This window comes from Poromitra crassiceps (assembly GCF_964638095.1).
Source record: "Poromitra crassiceps genome assembly, chromosome: 5".
In the NCBI taxonomy this organism is placed as follows: domain Eukaryota; kingdom Metazoa; phylum Chordata; class Actinopteri; order Beryciformes; family Melamphaidae; genus Poromitra; species Poromitra crassiceps.
The window spans coordinates 60019615-60039253 of record NC_139642.1 but is presented as its reverse complement, the minus strand read 5'-3'; the positions used below and the strand labels follow the sequence as shown (position 1 = coordinate 60039253).

The following is a 19639-nucleotide window of genomic DNA, read 5'->3' as shown; positions in this document are numbered from 1 at the left end:
AAACACCTGGCTCACTCTACCCTTCAAAAACACCTGGCTCACTCTACCCTTCAAAAACACCTGGCTCACTATACCCTTCAACACCTGGCTCACTATACCCTTCAAAAACACCTGGTTCACTCTACCCTTCAAAAACACCTGGATCACTCTACCCTTCAAAAACACCTGGTTCACTCTACCCTTCAAAAACACCTGGCTCACTCTACCCTTCAAAAACACCTGGTTCACTCTACCCTTCAAAAACACCTGGCTCACTCTACCCTTCAAAAACACCTGGTTCACTCTACCCTTCAAAAACACCTGGTTCACTCTACCCTTCAAAAACACCTGGCTTACTCTACCCTTCAAAAACACCTGGCTCACTCTACCCTTCAAAAACACCTGGCTCACTCTACCCTTCAAAAACACCTGGTTCACTCTACCCTTCTAAAACACCTGGTTCACTCTACCCTTCAAAAACACCTGGTTCACTCTACCCTTCAAAAACACCTGGTTCACTCTACCCTTCAAAAACACCTGGCTCACTCTACCCTTCAAAAACACCTGGCTTACTCTACCCTTCAAAAACACCTGGTTCACTCTACCCTTCAAAAACACCTGGCTCACTCTACCCTTCAAAAACACCTGGCTTACTCTACCCTTCAAAAACACCTGGCTCACTCTACCCTTCAAAAACACCTGGCTCACTCTACCCTTCAAAAACACCTGGCTCACTCTACCCTTCAAAAACACCTGGCTTACTCTACCCTTCAAAAACACCTGGCTTACTCTACCCTTCAAAAACACCTGGTTCACTCTACCCTTCAAAAACACCTGGTTCACTCTACCCTTCAAAAACACCTGGCTTACTCTACCCTTCAAAAACACCTGGCTTACTCTACCCTTCAAAAACACCTGGTTCACTCTACCCTTCAAAAACACCTGGCTCACTCTACCCTTCAAAAACACCTGGTTCACTCTACCCTTCAAAAACACCTGGTTCACTCTACCCTTCAAAAACACCTGGTTCACTCTACCCTTCAAAAACACCTGGTTCACTCTACCCTTCAAAAACACCTGGCTCACTCTACCCTTCAAAAACACCTGGCTTACTCTACCCTTCAAAAACACCTGGCTCACTCTACCCTTCAAAAACACCTGGTTCACTCTACCCTTCAAAAACACCTGGCTCACTCTACCCTTCAAAAACACCTGGCTCACTCTACCCTTTAAAAACACCTGGCTCACTCTACCCTTTAAAAACACCTGGCTCACTCTACCCTTCAAAAACACCTGGCTCACTCTACCCTTCAAAAACACCTGGCTTACTCTACCCTTCAAAAACACCTGGCTCACTCTACCCTTCAAAAACACCTGGTTCACTCTACCCTTCAAAAACACCTGGCTCACTCTACCCTTCAAAAACACCTGGTTCACTCTACCCTTTAAAAACACCTGGCTCACTCTACCCTTTAAAAACACCTGGCTCACTCTACCCTTCAACACCTGGTTCACTCTACCCTTCAAAAACACCTGGATCACTCTACCCTTCAACATCCAGCTCACTCTACCCTTCAAAAACACCTGGCTCACTCTACCCTTCAACATCCAGCTCACTCTACCCTTCAAAAACACCTGGCTCACTCTACCCTTCAAAAACACCTGGTTCACTCTACCCTTCAAAAACACCTGGCTTACTCTACCCTTCAAAAACACCTGGCTTACTCTACCCTTCAAAAACACCTGGTTCACTCTACCCTTCAAAAACACCTGGCTCACTCTACCCTTCAAAAACACCTGGTTCACTCTACCCTTCAAAAACACCTGGTTCACTCTACCCTTCAAAAACACCTGGTTCACTCTACCCTTCAAAAACACCTGGTTCACTCTACCCTTCAAAAACACCTGGCTCACTCTACCCTTCAAAAACACCTGGCTTACTCTACCCTTCAAAAACACCTGGCTCACTCTACCCTTCAAAAACACCTGGTTCACTCTACCCTTCAAAAACACCTGGTTCACTCTACCCTTCTAAAACACCTGGTTCACTCTACCCTTCAAAAACACCTGGTTCACTCTACCCTTCAAAAACACCTGGCTCACTCTACCCTTCAAAAACACCTGGCTCACTCTACCCTTCAAAAACACCTGGCTCACTCTACCCTTCAAACACCTGGCTCACTCTACCCTTCAAAAACACCTGGATCACTCTACCCTTCAAAAACACCTGGATCACTCTACCCTTCAAAAACACCTGGATCACTCTACCCTTCAAAAACACCTGGATCACTCTACCCTTCAAAAACACCTGGATCACTCTACCCTTCAACATCCAGCTCACTCTACCCTTCAAAAACACCCAGCTCACTCTACGCTTCAAAAACTCATATTTCAGCCTCCGTCTGGGTTTCCTCCCTCTGTTGTCTCGCTCTCTCTTATTCTCACAGCAGCCGCTGCCTTTCTGCTAATGGAATAATTAATGGCACTTTTGATGTCCAAACAAATAATGGAGCCAGTCGGCGATGTCGCTTTCAACCGTTTCATCTTTAGGAACGAGAGTGTTTTAGTTGAGAACATAAATAGATCAAAGACTTACTCAAATCTAAGCGTCGGGAACACAGGAAAGGAAACGCATTCAAAAAGTATCACCAAATTAAAGGAGCCGGGGAGATAACGCGCGAGTGAGAGCCGGGGAGTCATTTCCTGTGAATCGCCGGCCGCCGTAAAACTCGTGATTTGAAGTTTGGCACTTGAGAGGCAAAAGAGAAATTTCAAAAAAACCCAACAACACACACAAACTGAGAAAAGACATGAATGCCGGCGAGAACTTTTCTCGACTCCCTCCTTGAAAACTCATGTTCCTCGCAAAATGCAACCAAAGAGAGAGAGAGAGAGAGAGAGAGGACCCCGGCCGAGCCCTGGAGCCCCACGGCAACCGCGTGAAGGAGAGGAGAGGTTGTCAGCTGAGGCAGGCCATCCTCTGCTCTCTCTCTCTTCCCCTCTGAGATAGACAAGATGCTAATAGGAGGCGAGCCAATCCTCCGTTCTGTATGCCTCTCTGTCTCTCTGTCAGACATTGTTTACTCTCTCTGCTGGGAGATCTCATTCAGAGGGATGTTGGATAGACTTAAATATGAGGGAGAGGAGAGAGAGAAAGTAGGAGAGATGGGAAGACGGGAGGGCAGAAATAGGGTGAGGGAGAATGAGAGAGAGTGGAGTGGGAGGAGAGAGAGGGTGAGCTGAAAGGGGATGCATGGCTGCAGTAAATGCCCCTGATTCGCCCTCTCTCTCCTCCTGTGGCCTTCGCATTGAGTCATCACCGGTCTTTACCTCGACAACAGCATGCTAAATAAATCCGCAAGAAGACGTTGGAGTGCGTGATTGGTTTTGAGAGCTGTGCATAAAAGTGGACACTTCTGTGGGGAAAGTAGAACCGGTAGAAAATTCAAATCTCTCCTGAACTTTGATTGTGAACTGTAAGTGACGCTGTGTCACACCAACTCAGCCTGCCTCGTTCCACGCTGGATTTCTGCAAGTCAGTAGCAGCTGTCACCAGCAGAGGAGGAATACAGATAGAATAGGTAATGAGTGAATCTGAATCTCCAACCTGAGTTCACATGAAATGATTTGCAAACTAGGTTATCAGGCCGCGTAGTGTAGACTCTGTGTATTTTGTGCTCTTGTGTTGTTGTTGTGTTTGGGGGGTGTCTGTGTGTGTGTGGGGGGGGGTGTCTGTGTGTGGGGGGATGAGGGGCACCTGTGTGTACGGGGGTAGGGGGTGTCTGTGTATGTGGGGGATGGGGTGGGGTGTCTGGAGGGTGGGAGGGGTGTGTGTGTGTGTGTGTGGGGGGGCCCAGGCCCAATGTCACGTTTGTGACACAAAACATGACTAACAGACAGACACCACCCGCCCATCCGCCTAGGCAATTTTATAGGGATAGGGAGACGCCTTACCTTCATCAGGTCTAAGGGACCGTTTGTTATTTGTGGAAGGGGTCATTGGAGGAAAATAGGGGAGGGTGATGCTTTTTAAAATGTAGTCTCAGGGAGGGTGCACTGATATTAATTTGAGTCCAGAAGAGGGTCATAAAAATGTTAATTGATCAAATACGTGTGTGTGTGTGTGTGTGTGTGTGTGTGTGTGTGTGTGTGTGTGTGTGTGAGAGAGAGAGAGAGGGAGAGAGGGAGGAAGGGAGACAGTGCGTCACAACAACATGCAGTGAATGTGTATCTGAAGTTCTAACAGACCTGCCCGTCATTAGACCATGCTGAAATCCCCAAATCTGAATCGATTGCTGTCATTCCATTTGCTCTGTATCCACAAGATGCCAACTGGCATTTCCATATGTGCAACGCATGCTATAGCACCTGTCAATCAAAGACCGTGACCCAAAACGCAAAAGTCACATGCTATAGCACCTGTCAATCAAAGACTGTGACCCAAAACGCAAAAGTCTGGCTAATATTAACAAGCGGCAATTTTGCTCCGGTAATTTGGTAAAAATAAAACAAAACTCTAACTTCTGTCTATAGGCTACTATAATGGATATGCATATGACTGCATGAAAATAATAAAATATAGGCTAATAAATAAATCAATCAAATCATGGAAGAAGCTGGCTCGAATGAGACCATATTCCTCCTTGATATTTTGTCATAGGCTACGCAAGATAGCCTATGTTAAATTGGTCTGCTGATGACGGCAATCATGCAAAGAAATCCCCCCAAAATAATCCACACAGTTTCACCATGCAGTCACCAAAACGCAAGAAATGAAGAATGAAGATGTTTTTAAATGCTGGTCCTCAGACTGCAGCTGGCAATGGCACCTTCTTTAATCAGAAAACACGCAAGGCTTTGAGCTTAGTAATGCATTGATCCTAATTTTATATTTGATCTCATAGTCCAAGTCGAGCTGTTACGTGCTTTGCCCAATTTTGTGCCATGCGTGATGCCCGCCTCGCGCTGCAACTGCCTATGATTTTATTGACAATGAACATTGTTATCGATATCACTGTTTTGCCAGTGAAAATACTATAACATTTGTTGGGGGAGGGTCAATCAAATTTCCCCAATCACTTGGGGAGGGCCAAAGAAAAATATATGTTGGTCACAGGAGGATTACAGCTTTTTATTTGGGAGCACAGAGTAAATCCCTGCAGTGCCCCCCCCCCCCCCCCCCCCCACCTCTACATAACGAACGGTCCATAAACAGGATCTGAGGATATGATGAAAAAGAAAGAACAAAGTGAACAAGGGAGAAAATAAGCCATAAAAAACATATTCATACAATATTGTTTACTGACCTCTGGTTGACCTCCAGATGCCAGATGTGCCTCTCCTCGCCTGATTCAGGATCTCCTGAGAAAAAGAAGAGATTGAAACAGCTGTGAAAAATGGTGGTTTCACAATATTGTGTGTGTGTGTGTGTGTGTGTGTGTGTGTGTCATTATGCGTTAGAATTTGTTCTTACATCCATGCATATCACAGCCTCCTCGATAGCAGTAATGCTAGTGGTGATAATGCTGCCTGTAACCTGCAGATGGTAACTTAAACGTGACACTAAAGTGTTCACACAAGTGCAGTAACGTTAGGGGTGTCAAAAATAATCGATTATAAGATGCATCGCGATGCGGATGTGCACGATTCTGCATCGATTCACAAATGTCAAAAATCGTTTTTTTTTTTTTTTTTTTAATAATCGAATAAAATATAATGGAAGTACTTGCAGTTGTTTATTTGGATCATAATACAATGCAATTCCAAATGCACTTTTATTTTAAAAGTAGCCACACAGTAGGCCTGGGCGATATGGCAATTTTTTTTATCACGATATGGTTTCTTATATCGATCGATGTCGATATTTATCACAATATAAATTTATCAATAATACTAATTGCACATAAAAAGCACATGAAGAATTTTAGGGGCACAATTAAAATTCAATGCAGAGCGATATAGAATGTATAAGATATGACTCTATTAATCTCTGACCGGTTACAATTAAGTTGAATTCAATTCAAAGTATTCTCATGAGAGAGGCTCAATGCAGCTCAATGGCTATTGTTGTCATTAAATGATAACCCTTTATTTAGTCATCTGTTTGTCCATACAATTCACTTATGGCTTTTTAATGTAACTTGATCCATTTGCATTTTCATCTTATTATAATTGTTCTATGCTTGTTACTTGTTTTCCCTTATACCACTGGTCTTTGGCGTGCTTATTCTGTTGTGTGTATTGCATTATGTTGTTTTAATCATTAAAACAACATAATGCAACGTTACGTTCATTGCATTAATTACGTTCATTGCATTAAATTAATGCAATGAACGTCTTGGTCCAAGGCTAGGTGTTGATTATGCAGCTATAGTTAGCTGCTGTTGGTTTGATAAAGGAAGCAAAGACTGTTTAAACCATAGATGTGTAATGTTATTCGGATAGCTGCTATAGATGGTCTAACAGATAGCATAACGTTAGCAAGATTGTCAAGTATGAAGATATTAACGTTAGCGCGTAAGCTAACGTTAGCGTTAGCTAACGCGATGTAGATGCTAATTTGATAGCATTCATGACAGCCAGCTACCGCTACCCATAACCAGAACTACTGTCTGCTGCAGCTTTATCTCCCGTGTACAAATCAATTCCATCTGTTTATGTTACTCTTGCCAGGCAAGGCTCTAACTGGTTAGTAACAGCAACTCAACTCAGCCAGCCGACTGCGAGGCTCTGAGCAGAAGGGATTCTTCCGCAAACGCGTGCATCACATGGTTTATTTTCCATTGATGCCATTGGTTCCACTCAGTGTTGCCTTCAAATACCCCCCAAAAACGACACGTTATTCACAATAAGCATTGCTGTGCTAAGCTGCGGTCATGTTTCTGAGGGGTTTTGAACGCAACACTGAAAATATTTTTTATCGAAATTACAGCTCATAAATTTATCATCGTTATCGTGGCCGTTTTTTTCGTGAAAATTTTCGACATCGTTTTATCGCCCAGCCCTACCACACAGTGAGAAAAAAGAAAGTGAGAAAAAATAAATCATGTATTGGGAAAAAAAGTGATGCATCGATTTAAGATGCATCGAGATGCATCGTAATCGTAATCGAATCGAATCGTAGCCCTCTGAATCGTAATCGAATCAAATCGTGAGGCCAGTGAAGATTCACAGCCCTAAGTAACGTTAATGGAAATGCGGTCCAAAAAAAGCAAGGCAATGGAAATGCGGTAAAAAATAAAAAAGATAAAAAAACGTCCGGTTAACCGGTTACACGCTGCCAGAAGGTCCCGTGTAGAACATGTTGTAACCGTTGACATCGCTAGTTGTGACTGTTGCTGCTGCAGACTTGGTTCTTTGGGGAAACCATCGTCCAGGTATGACTATCATTTATTCAATCACAGAACATTTGCTTTATTGGTCAGTTTTCTGCAGGCTGGGATGGAGTTGATATTGATTGTGTATCGTGTCGTGTTGTAGTACTTAAGACTGGTCTTGGTCTCAAGACCACATTGGTCTTGGTGCCATCAGTGATGTCACTTCCGTGAGTGATGTCATCAGTCATTTGGCTCAATTCCACCACATTTTACAGCCCTGCACAGCCCGTCACCACTCGGCTCTACTTGCTTCAACCCGATGGACGTTCTGCTTCGACCGCCCTTCATCTGCCCCCGCCCACACCTGGTCGTCACAGCGACCGCATATCTGCCCTCCACCCATGTTCTGAAATAGGCTATAACATAACGTTACAATTAAATCCATACACAGAACTTTTAAACTGTTTATGAAATACTGGTGCCTCTAAATTACCTACAGTGTGTGTGTGTGTGTGTGTGTGTGTGTGTGTGTGTGTGTGTGTGTGTGTGTGTGTGAGAGAGAGAGAGAGAGAGAGAGAGCAGTGCTGGCATGATCACAGTCCTTGATCCTGGCCTGAGCAGCCAGCTCATAGCATCACAGCATGTTGGGCGGGTGTTACAGTGTACATGAGCAAAAGTGACAATCGACCAGGAGAATGGATATCACTTTGTTGTTAGTCAAAACTCACAAGCGCTGCACGAGGGACGGGCGCGAGGGACGGGGGTTGCGCTAGAGTGAAGCCTCTACCCCCGCGGCCTCTCACCAGGCAAAACCGCGGCTTCACCAGGCGCCTGCGGCCTAGCGGAGCCGACGCAGCACTAACTACACAAGCGCTTCAGAGCAGCGGACTTTTGGACAATTGAAACCACCGCGCCGATTTTATTTCACCAGAGGCGAAGGCAGCAAAACAAAAGACTGATAGAAAAGCATAATAGAAGAGAAAAGAAGGTAAACTGGTATGCAGCGCTGCATTGACAGTCAGTAGGATATAGAGAGTAAACACGATTCTGCCTGACCAATCAGTCGCCTACAATGTTTTCACGTCACGGTATGGACCCGGGTTAGCAGAATAGAACCCCGACGAGGCAGGTACTAAAAGTAGCCCAGCTCAGCCCCAAATCTAACCGAGCTGGGCCGGTTTATACCGGTGGGATGAGACCAAAAGTCGAGTCGAGCGGAGCGGGACCGCGCTACTAGCTGCGGTGGGATTGGGCCAATTATGTCATCAGGGAGCCACTATGCAGTGATTTATCAGTGATTTATGACACACTGATGATGTCATAGACATTGTGTCATCCACTGATGATGTTATAGACATTGTGACCTCATCAGTCACGTCTTAGATCCTTCCCTGCAGAGGCTATGAGTAGGACCGATAGAGTTTGCCACACAATGACAGAGAGGTGAAAGAAACGGAAACATGGTCTTTGAAAGTGTGGTGGTAGATATCCTCAATAGATTTTTAGGGGACTATGTTGTCAACCTTGACAGCTCACAGCTCAAACTCGGCCTATGGGGAGGTGATGCTGTTCTCACGAATCTGGGAATCAAAGAAAATGCCTTGAGTCAACTTGACATTCCTTTTAAAGTTAGAGTGGGATGTATAGAACGGCTAGAGCTGAAGATTCCATGGAATAACCTTTACGGCCAGTCAGTGGAGGTGACACTGGATGGTGTTTTTCTCCTGATAGTTCCCACAGCCAGTATACGGTATGATGCAGAGAAGGAGGAGAAGCAGTTGCAGGAGGCTCGTCAGAGAGAGCTGCAGAGGATAGAGGAGACCAAGCAGAAGGCTGATGAGCAAGTGAACCCTAAGATAGAGAAGCAGGACACTTTTGGGGAGAAACTGGCCACACAGGTAATTAAAAACCTGCAAGTCAAGATCTCTAACATCCATGTATGCTATGAGGATGATGTCACCATTCCCAATTGTTCCTTGTCATTTGGGGTGTCACTCAAAAACCTCAGCCTCCAGACTGCTAATGAGGAAAATCCCGAACTTTTCTTCAAGCTGGTTCAGCTAGACAACTTGTTTTCCTACTGGAACGTCAACTCGGTGCTCTTCTCCAATCACAGTCCAGATGAGGCTGTGCAATGTCTCAAAAGCACCATGGTGGTAGACAACTCTGTTCCCGTCATCCACGACTTCATTTTTCGTCCCATCACAGCAGATGCTAAGCTCCGGATGAATCCAAGGTCAGATGTGGACTTTTCCTCTCCTAAAGTGGATCTGGTGGTCAATCTCAGTGAGGTGGCCATTGAACTTAACAGGTCACAGTACATCAGCATTCTGCAGCTGCTGGGCTCACTGGATATGATGTCACAGAAACTGCCATACAGGAAGTACAGGCCTGAGGTCCCCGTTCATACCAACACCTACATCTGGTGGCGATACGTGATCACAGGCATCCTGGAGGTGGACGTGAAGCCTCGTCTCCACATGTGGTCATGGCAGCACATCCGTCAGCACCGGCAGATGGTGAAGCGCTATCAGGAGCTCTACATGGCCAAGATCACCAACAAGAAACCCAGCGAGGAGCTTCTCAAAGAGCTGGAGGAGCCTGAGAGGACGTTGGATATTTTTAACATCACATTGGCCAGACAGCAGGCTGAGATGGAGGTGAGCAAAGCAGGCCTCCGTATCTACCGTCCAGGGGTGAAGATGGAGGAAGAGAGTTGGTTCAACAGTTTCAACGGAGGGATGTGGAATTGGGGAGGAGCAGCTGATACACAGGTTACAGACATACAGACTGGAGGATTTGATGAGCTGATGACCCCAGATGAGAAGTCCAAACTCTATGCTGCCATTGGATACAGTGAGACTGCTTGTAATCCCAACCTGCCAAAGGACTTTGAGGACATGAAGGTCAGCTTCCACATGAAGAATCTGTCTGTGTCCATCAAAGACGACAAGGACAAGAATGAGATAATCAAGCTGACAGTGACAGATCTCATGTCCATGCTCACACAGAGGTCCGGAGCACAAGCCATCAAACTCACAGCCAAGCTCAGTCTGTTGGAGGTGACGGGCCTGGCCACTAACCACCCCGCACCCACCCTCCTGTCATCAAGGAAGGCAGCCACAGGAACAGGCACCCCGCTGTTTAGCATCCTTTTTGAGACCAACCCTTTGGATGAGAGCGCCGATCAGCGCCTCCATGTAGAGTCACAACCGCTAGAAATAATCTACGATGCTGAAACAGTAAACAGCATGTTAGTGTTCTTCATGCCCCCTGACAACATGCAGCTGGATGAGCTAACCAATGCTACACTGATGAAGCTGGAGCAGTTTAGAGACCAGACATCCATGTATGGCCTCATGTATGTAATTGAGACAAAGAACGTTCTAGAACTGAACGTGAACCTAATGGCGCCCTATGTCATCATTCCACAGACGGGCTTCTATAATGGCACTCAGAACATCATGCTGCTGGACCTGGGACACTTCGAGATGTCCAGTCAGAGCAGGAATAATCTGCCCCCACTGTTTGAGGAAAGCAACATTGAAGACCTACGTCAAAGAGCCTATGACAACTTTGATGTAAGGCTGAGCAGCCTGCAGTTACTTTATAGCAAGCCAGCTGGAGACTGGCAGAAGGCCCGTCAGCAGAAGCAGTCATCGCTCCACATCCTGCAGCCAGTGGATGTTAAGGTGTTGTTCAGCAGGAGAGCCAAGGCCATCACAGACTCCCGCATGGCAAAGTTTAAGATTTCTGGAGAGCTTCCTCTGCTGTCTCTTCGTATCTCCGATGATAAGGTCCGAGGCATTCTGGCGCTGATAGACAGCATCCCACTGCCCTCTGCACCATGCAGCACTGTTCCACACTTGACTCCAAAGCCAAAGCAGTCGTTCAGCCCCAAGATCACTCAGAGGAAACATCCTAACGTAGCTGACCTGCGCTCTTCGCTCATTTTTGACTCATGTGAAACCCTTGGCATCACCTCAGGTTCTGAGGTGTTCTACGATTGTACCGGCTCTCGCATCAGTGATCGGACGTTCTTCTCGGATGATCCCAGCCTGTTGCAGGACTCGGACTCACTCGAGAGAGGAAGTCTGATCAAGAAGGATCCAACCGACATCCTCATTCAATTTGAGATCAGTGAGTTGTCTGTGCAGCTGTGTCGTCTGTCAGGGAATCAGGAGGTCACGGTGCTGCATTTGGACATCGAGGGTCTGGGCACAGAGCTGGAGCTATGCACCTTTGACATGACATTGTCCACCTTCCTTCGAGAGATCTGCCTCAAATGCCCAGAGTACAAGGATTCTCAAGAGAAGGAGGTTCATCTGATCACCACCCTAGACAACACAGAGGATGACAAGCTCACCCTGGAGTACATTAAGGCTGATAAGAATGGTCCTGAGTTCAAGTCTCAACACAACAATACAGAGCAATTCATCAAGGTGAACTTCTCATCCCTGGATATTCATCTCCATACAGAGGCTCTCCTTAATGCCATGAACTTCCTCAACAGTCTTGTCCCTCCATTCACCAAGGAGGGAGGGCAGGTGGAGCTTCCCACCATCCAAGGGGGTGAGGGAGAGGCAGAGAGGAAGGGTGAGAAGAAAGAGTCTACTGTGGCCAAGAAACCTAAGAAATCAAAGCTTGAAGACGTCGTGAATCTGCGCATGAAAGCTGATCTCAACTGTCTTAAGGTTTTCATCCAAGGACAGAAAGCCAGGATCTCAGAGATCAGTATTGAAGGTCTGGTTTCTGAGGTTCTGATGAGGAAGAAGGAGATGGAGGTTCTGGCCAACCTGCGGAACATCATCATCCTGGACTGTGACAAAGAGGCCCTGTACAAGAAGGCAGTGTCCATAGTGGATAAGGATGTGTTTGCCTTTCACATGGTGAACTATACAGTTGCAACAGAAGGAGATGCTTATCTAGACATGTGTAAAGTAGACACCTCTGTCACACTGACTGTAGGATGCATCCAAGTCATCTTCCTCAAGAAGTTTGTGTCCTCCATACTGGCATTCATCAATAACTTCCAGGTGGCTAAAGAAGCCCTGGCAGAGGTGGCAGTACAGGCTGCAGAAAAGGCGGCCACAGGTGTCATGGGGCAGGAGGAGCGCAGCAGGCGGATCGCCCTGGATGTCCACTTCAAAGCACCTGTCATCTTCCTCCCCCAATCCTCCTCTTCCACCAATGTCATTGTAGCCGATCTGGGCCGGCTGTCTGTCAAGAACCATTTCATCAAGGAGCTGTCCAAAACCCACATTGAGATCCCACCTGTTGTAGATATTATGACAGTGCGACTGAGTGACCTTAAGATATATAGAACAATGTACAAGGCGGGTCAGTTTCAGGGAGAGACCCAGCTGTTAAAGCCGGTCAACCTGGACTTGTCCATCCGGAGGAACCTTTCCTTCACCTGGTATCACTGCATACCTGACATAGAGATCACTGCTCATCTCAAGCCCATGAACCTGATCCTGAGCCAGGATGACATGACGGTGGTCCTGAAGACTCTGAGTGAGAACTTGTCAGATACATCTGATGCCGTCCCCCTCCCAGTTATTTTGCCAACCGCTGACCCCTCCAACACCTCATCTAACAAAGAGTCCCAGGCCTCCGGAGCCACAGGTCCAAACAGCAGTAACACAGTGGTAACAGCTGCTGTTGTGGAGACGCAGAAGCTCAAGTTAGACTTCAAGTTTGACTCTATGACGTTGGTCCTGTATAGCCCCAATGGGATTGAGGTGCAGCTGCTGGACGCTCGGGATGAAGAGCTGAAGCTGGCAGAGTTCACTGTATGCACCATCTCCACCTCCATCCACATGTTCTCTGACAACTCCATGAAGGCCTCAGTGCAACTGGCTGACTGTCTGCTTGATGACAAGAGATCCAGCATCAAGATGGTCACCCCAAGGATGATGGCGATGCGTCCCGGTACTGAGCAGAACATGATGGTGGAGGTGAAGTACCAAAAGGGCCATAACATCATCAAACTGGACATAGTGGTGCAGGATGTGTACCTGTGTGCCAGCATGGAGTTCCTGCTCACCGTGATAGACATCTTCCTCAAGGCCTCCCAACAGGGTTTCACTCCAGTAGCACAACCCAAGACCAGTAGCAGAAGGGGGGGTAAAAATAATGCTGCTTCTGCATCTAATGTGTCCACAGCAACTGCAGCAGCAGTGTCAAAAATGGAGATGAACATCGTTGTGCGGAACCCGGAGATTGTGTTTGTGGCGGATCTGACATGCGCAGATGCCCTGGCACTGGTGATGACCACACAGTGTGAGCTGGTGATGAAGAGTGATGCTGAGGGATCACTGATGACCACCATCATTAAAGACCTCAAGGTGGTGGCGTGTCCCTTCCTGAGGGAGAATAGGAGAAACAATGTGACCACAGTACTGCAGCCCTGTCAGGTGTTCTCCCAGATCACCCAATCCCCCACCTCCCCTCAGGTGATTGAGGTCTGTATCAATGCTATCTCACTGAACATATCTCCAATCATCATCAACACAGTGATCACCATCCAGTCGGTGCTGATGCTAGCAACAGAGACGCCCAAGGAGCTTGACAGCCCTGTGCTCCCGGAGCTGTGGGAGAAGCGGGGCTGGAATGAGCTCAAACTCTGGTTCCTGGAGGAGGGGGTGGATGAGGACGGACAGTCACTGGCTCTGCTGATACCACAGGGTGAGTCATTAAAGGTGTCCATCAACTCTATCTGTGTGACTCTGGAGGCAGGAGTGAGGCACCGCACCATCCCCATGCTACTGATCAAGTCCTCCTTCTCTGGGGATGTCAAGAACTGGAGCACACTCATTAACTTGCACAGCCACCTCAAACTGGTGGTTCACTACTTCAATGAGGTGATGGGAGTGTGGGAACCACTGCTGGAGCCCCTTGAGGAGGGCGATACTATAGATGGATTCAGACCTTGGACACTCGAACTGAAGATGACGAAGAAGCCAGTGAACTACACAGGTTCGTCAGATAAGGTGGATTGCAATGTACTGGACTATAAGACTGTCATCATCATCAGCAGTAAGGACCAGCTCAACATCACGCTCTCCAAGTTCGGACTGTGCATGCTGGGTAACCTGTTCACGGCGTTTGCGGAGGCTGCCAAGCAGACAGTGGGGTGTTTGCAGAAGGACAAGGCTCCATTTGTGGTGGAAAACCGGCTGGGCTTGCCGGTGTCCATCCTCTACAGTGAGATGTTTTGTGCCATCAACCATCAGAGCAGCAACCACACTGTGGAGCTGTCGGATGGGGAGAGCCTTAACATGGACTACTCAAGAACCACGACGGACTCCGACCAATTATCTGCTATGACCTCCCTGAGTGCCAAGGACTACTTCATACAGTTCACTCCAGTGGGCCACACATCAACCAGTATGATCCCCCTGATCAAGGTGGGCGGGGGGTTGTACAATGTGGTGCACAAAGACTCGGGCATTACTCGTTTCCTCGTCTGCCGGATCTACTCTATGGAGAGCAGCAGGTACATCAGGATCCGCTCTCCTTTCCAGATCATCAATCATTTCTCGATCCCATTTACGGTGTTTGAAGGGGCAACAACTCTGGGTATATCTCACCCTACTGAGGAGTTCTGTGTGCCTCTGGACTCATATAGGTCTGAGCTGAGGCTACAGCCAGTAATGGAAGAAGATGAGAAGAACACAGGCCATCAGGGTGAGCAGTTTGAGTGTTCTGAGGGCTTCAGCTATGAGGATGTTCAGGGCCAGGACCCCGGGACACACCTCCAGCAGACCTGCCGCCATCGTCGAGACCGGGCCAGTGTGCTCATGGTCAACATCCTGCCACTGAGGGATGCTGTGATGTCCACACACACCGCACATGTCAGGGAGAACATCGACGAGCCCTTCATCCTTCACCTGTGGCCGTCCATCTTGCTACACAACCTCCTGCCTTACCCCATTACCTACAAACTAAAGGACAGTGGAGACTCCAACCCTAAGGCAACTCTGAAGCCGGGTCACTCTGCCCAGCTTCACACTGCAGTAATCAACCAGTCAAGTCTCGCCCTCTGCCTGCTGGACTACTTGGCTCAGGATTGGACTGCCGAGTACAGTCTCTGCAGTGAGCAGAAGGAGATCACCGTCATCATACTCCAGTCTCTGCAAGAGGAGGAAGAAGAGGATGAAGAGAGCGACGGGATGGAGAGGAAGAGGACTGAGCTGGACATAGCGGTGCATGTTAAATATGACCAGGGACAGACAGAGGTGGCTCTGCATTCACCTTATTGGATGGTGAATAAGACCGGCAGGTTGCTGCAGTACAGGGCTGATGATATCCTGCGGAAACACCAACTGGACTACGACATGCCCCTCCTCTTCTCATTCAAGGCTCGCAACTTCCTACAAAACAGTAAGGTCCGTCTGATGATCTCAGACAGCAAACTGTCAGACGATTTTTCACTGGATACCATCGGTAGCTATGGACATGTTAAATGTAAAGGCAAATGCAAAGATTTCTTGGTTGGTGTGAAGATAGACTCAAGCAGTTTCAGTCTGACCCGCATCGTGACCTTTGTCCCATTCTACATGGTGGTGAACCGAACTAAATACTTAATCTGGATAAGTGAGGAGGGACAGGATCTCTGGACCCAGGTTCAGTCGGAACAGGCTGCCTTTCCGTTCTGGCCTGAGAGAGACACCAAGAAGATCAAGATCAAAGTGGAAGGTTGTAACTTGCCTCCTCAGACCCTTGACTTCACATGGCCAGAGAGCTGCTTACTGCTGCGTCTGGACAACACCCTGAGCGGGATCACAGTAGATGTGAACCTTTCAGAGCACTCGGCTGTGATCAGTTTCTCTGACTACCACAACGGTGCTGCCCCCTTCCTCATCATCAACCACACCAAGGACCAGATTCTGCAGTTCTACCAGACCTCTCAGAACATGCAGAAGGAGGACCTGGAGCCAGGTAAAGCTGTTTACTACACCTGGACCAAGCCCACAGGGTCCCGAGAGCTACACTGGAAGTGTGGCACCTACAGCGGTGCACTGAGGAGTGAGCACGATCTGCATGAAGACATGAGTGATGAGGGAAAGTTATTCCTGATCTCCTTCTATGAAGGTCTCCAGCGTGTAGTGCTGTTCACAGAGGAGCATCGTGTCTACAAACTGCTGTGTGAGAGCGAGAAGGTGCAGCTGACTGAGCAGGAAATCATCCTGTCGCTACAGGATATGGGTGTGTCGCTGGTCAACAACAGCAGCGGCCAGGAGGTCTCCTTCATCGGGATAAGTTCTCATGTGGTGTGGGAGTCAAAACCTAAAAAGAAATCTCGTTGGAAGCGTCTGAGCTCTAAAGACACTGAGATGCTGGAGAGCAGCTACAGAGAGTACATCGAGTCCGGACCCATGAACAATGGCATTGTCAACATGGACAATGGCTTCCAGGTGTCCTTTACCAATGGCATGGATATGTGGATGAGGCTGCCATACAATGCTCCTATCAGGAGGAAATTCCTGCCCGGGTTGAAGGTGGAGTACGGTGTCTCACCACGACAGAGCACCTACCGCATCCAGATCAACCGTATACAGATCCAGAATCAGCTGACAGGAGCCATCTTCCCCTACATCTTCTACCCCGTAAAACTGCCTAAGTCTGTCACAATGGACTCAGAACCTAAACCCCTGACAGATATCAGCATTGTTACCAGAACAGCGGGACACTCTGATATTTCTCGCATCAAGTACTTCAAGATGTTGATTCAAGAGATGGATCTGAAGCTGGATCTGGGCTTTGTCTATGCCATCCTGGACCTGATCACCCCAGAGAACGCCAGCACCCTGACCTCCGAACAGGAGGTGGAACTGTTTGAGAAGGACATAGAGTATTTGATGACAGCACTAAACCCAGTTTCTGCTGCAGACACTTCTCCTATCAGCCTCTATGAGTACTTCCACATTTCCCCCATCAAGCTGCACCTGAGTTTGTCTCTTAGTACGGGAGGGAAGGACGGCTTGAAGAAGAAGAGAGAAACAGAGCTGATCCCTGTCCAGTCGCTTAACCTGCTGCTGAAGAGTATCGGAGCCACACTCACCGATGTACAAGATGTTGTCTTCAAGCTGGCCTTCTTTGAGTTGACCTTCAAGTTTTGTACCATCCAGCAGCTAAAGTGGGAGGTCATTAGACATTACTCCAAGCAGGCTATTAAACAGATGTATGTGCTGGTGCTGGGTCTGGATGTCCTGGGAAACCCCTTTGGGCTGATCAGAGGACTGTCTGCGGGAGTGAAGGACTTCTTCTATGAGCCCTATCAGGGAGCCATCCAGGGGCCGGAGGAGTTTGTTGATGGCATGGCTTTTGGCATGAAAGCTCTGGTCAGGGGAGCTGTAGGGGGCATAGCGGGTGCGGCTTCTAGGATCACAGGTGCCATGGCGAAGGGTGTCGCTGCCATAACGATGGATGAGGAATACCAGCAGAAGAGACGAGAGGCCACGAACAAGCCAACCAACAGTCTGACAGAGGGGCTGACCAGGGGCGGAAAGGGACTGGTGTCTGGATTTGTCAGTGGCATCACAGGGATTATTACCAAACCCATAGAAGGTGCCCAGGAGAGGGGAGCAGCTGGCTTCTTTAAGGGCGTAGGGAAGGGTCTGGTTGGAGCAGTAGCCAGAACTACAGGAGGCATTATTGACATGGCCAGCAGTACTTTCGAAGGGATCAAGATGGAGGCCGAGACTTCGCAGAACATTGAATCTCTGCGTCCGCCTCGCTTCATCCATGAGGACAGAGTCATACGACCATATAAGGCAAGGGAAGGCCTCGGCAGTCAGATGCTCCAGAAAATTGAGAATGGACAATTTGCCAAGTACAGATACTTTGCCCATGCCATGGTCAATGAGTCCGACTTTCTAATGATTACCAAGAGGGGCCTATTCTTTGTGACCAAAGGCCCGTTTGCCCAGCTGACCTGTGAGTGGCAGTATCTGTTCAGTGAGTTCACAAACGATCCAAAGATCGTAGGGGACCGGCAGCTTCGCATCGAGGTTAAGCAGAGAGTCAAGTCAGTCGGCTACAAGTCCCAAGAGTTTTGGAAAATCATCAAATTTAAAACTCCTGAGATAGCCAAGTGGTTTCTTATCAAGCTGGAGGACGCAAGGCATGGGCGTAGTTAGGGCTGGTGTGGCTATAGCCTCCAATGTTTTATGAATACCCCCGGATTTAAAAAAAAATGCGGCTGAATATCACTGTCTTTCAAAGGCTGTGCCGGGCTCGGGAATCCATTGGTACCAACCAAGTCAATCTAGCATGCCGGGAAGGGCACTAAATAATGCTCCAAACTTAGGCAAAATTTTGGCAAAGGAAAAACTGGCATTGCCATTTTCAAAGGGGTCCCTTAAGATATCTGAATGAGAATGGGTTCTGTAGTATAGGATTAGGGCTACGCACCCTGATGCACTTTCTGTCAGACAGGTGTCTTTCCCTTTTAAATAGTCCCCCCCCCCCCCCCCAATCAACTCTAAATCTAACTAATACATACCATACCAACGGATACAAGAGTCGATTTTTTTCTGAAACAATATTTTAGATTTAGAATGTTAACTGTCTATAAAATACAATACATTTTAATGTAATGTAATTTCACATAACATTAACTTTATTTTTGGTCCACGGCCCTCCATCCACATCATTTTTTGGCCCTTCATAGGAAAGAATTTGGCACCTCTGATCGAGGCCATGAATCTAGGCCATGAATCTCAATCTTTCATATCAAGGACCCCTCATTTACACATTAGGGCCCCAGGCTCTCCATTTGATGAGATTTTGTCTTTAGGACCCAAATCTGAGAACATTTGTATTTTTTTGTTGTTGTATCGTTTGACATGATTTTGTCCAGAAATCCATTACTATCTGTAATAGATATATAACAGTGAAACTATGATCAATACAATCATTCTTCTACATTATTTAAAGCAACTACGAGCAAGATTTTCTATTGTTATTAAACAGTCTAAATTTAATATCGATGCCTCACATCTTACCTCTAATAGTAGATGAGACCAACGCCGAGTGAATCGGCGAGTGTTGTCTTGATGATTATAGTCTACGTGCGGGCCGGGCAGATCAGGAAGTCAAATGAAACGGTTTATGGCAGCCACTTCGGCCATAACCACAAAATTACAAATTTACTTTCAGACAAACTGTATAATGAGAGATGTTCGCGAGAGCAGAAAGTAGCGAGGAAAGCTCTTTTGGGTCTGTTGCTACGGCCGTAAACCATTTCGCTCTGCCTAGCAACGGTTTACAGCTGCCGTAAACCGTTTCGCTCTGCCTAGCAACAGACCCAAATCAAGGACGGCTTTCCTCGCTAC

The 19639-nt window shown here is 47.4% G+C and overlaps 1 pseudogene across 1 annotated transcript; it reads left to right on the top strand.

Moving 5' to 3' along the window:
• The first annotated feature begins 8755 nt into the window (after positions 1-8755).
• LOC310776653 (intermembrane lipid transfer protein VPS13A pseudogene) lies at positions 8756-18442 on the top strand (annotated as a pseudogene). Its single transcript has one exon. The product of its transcript is annotated as an intermembrane lipid transfer protein VPS13A pseudogene (transcript).
• Positions 18443-19639: the final 1197 nt, after the last annotated feature.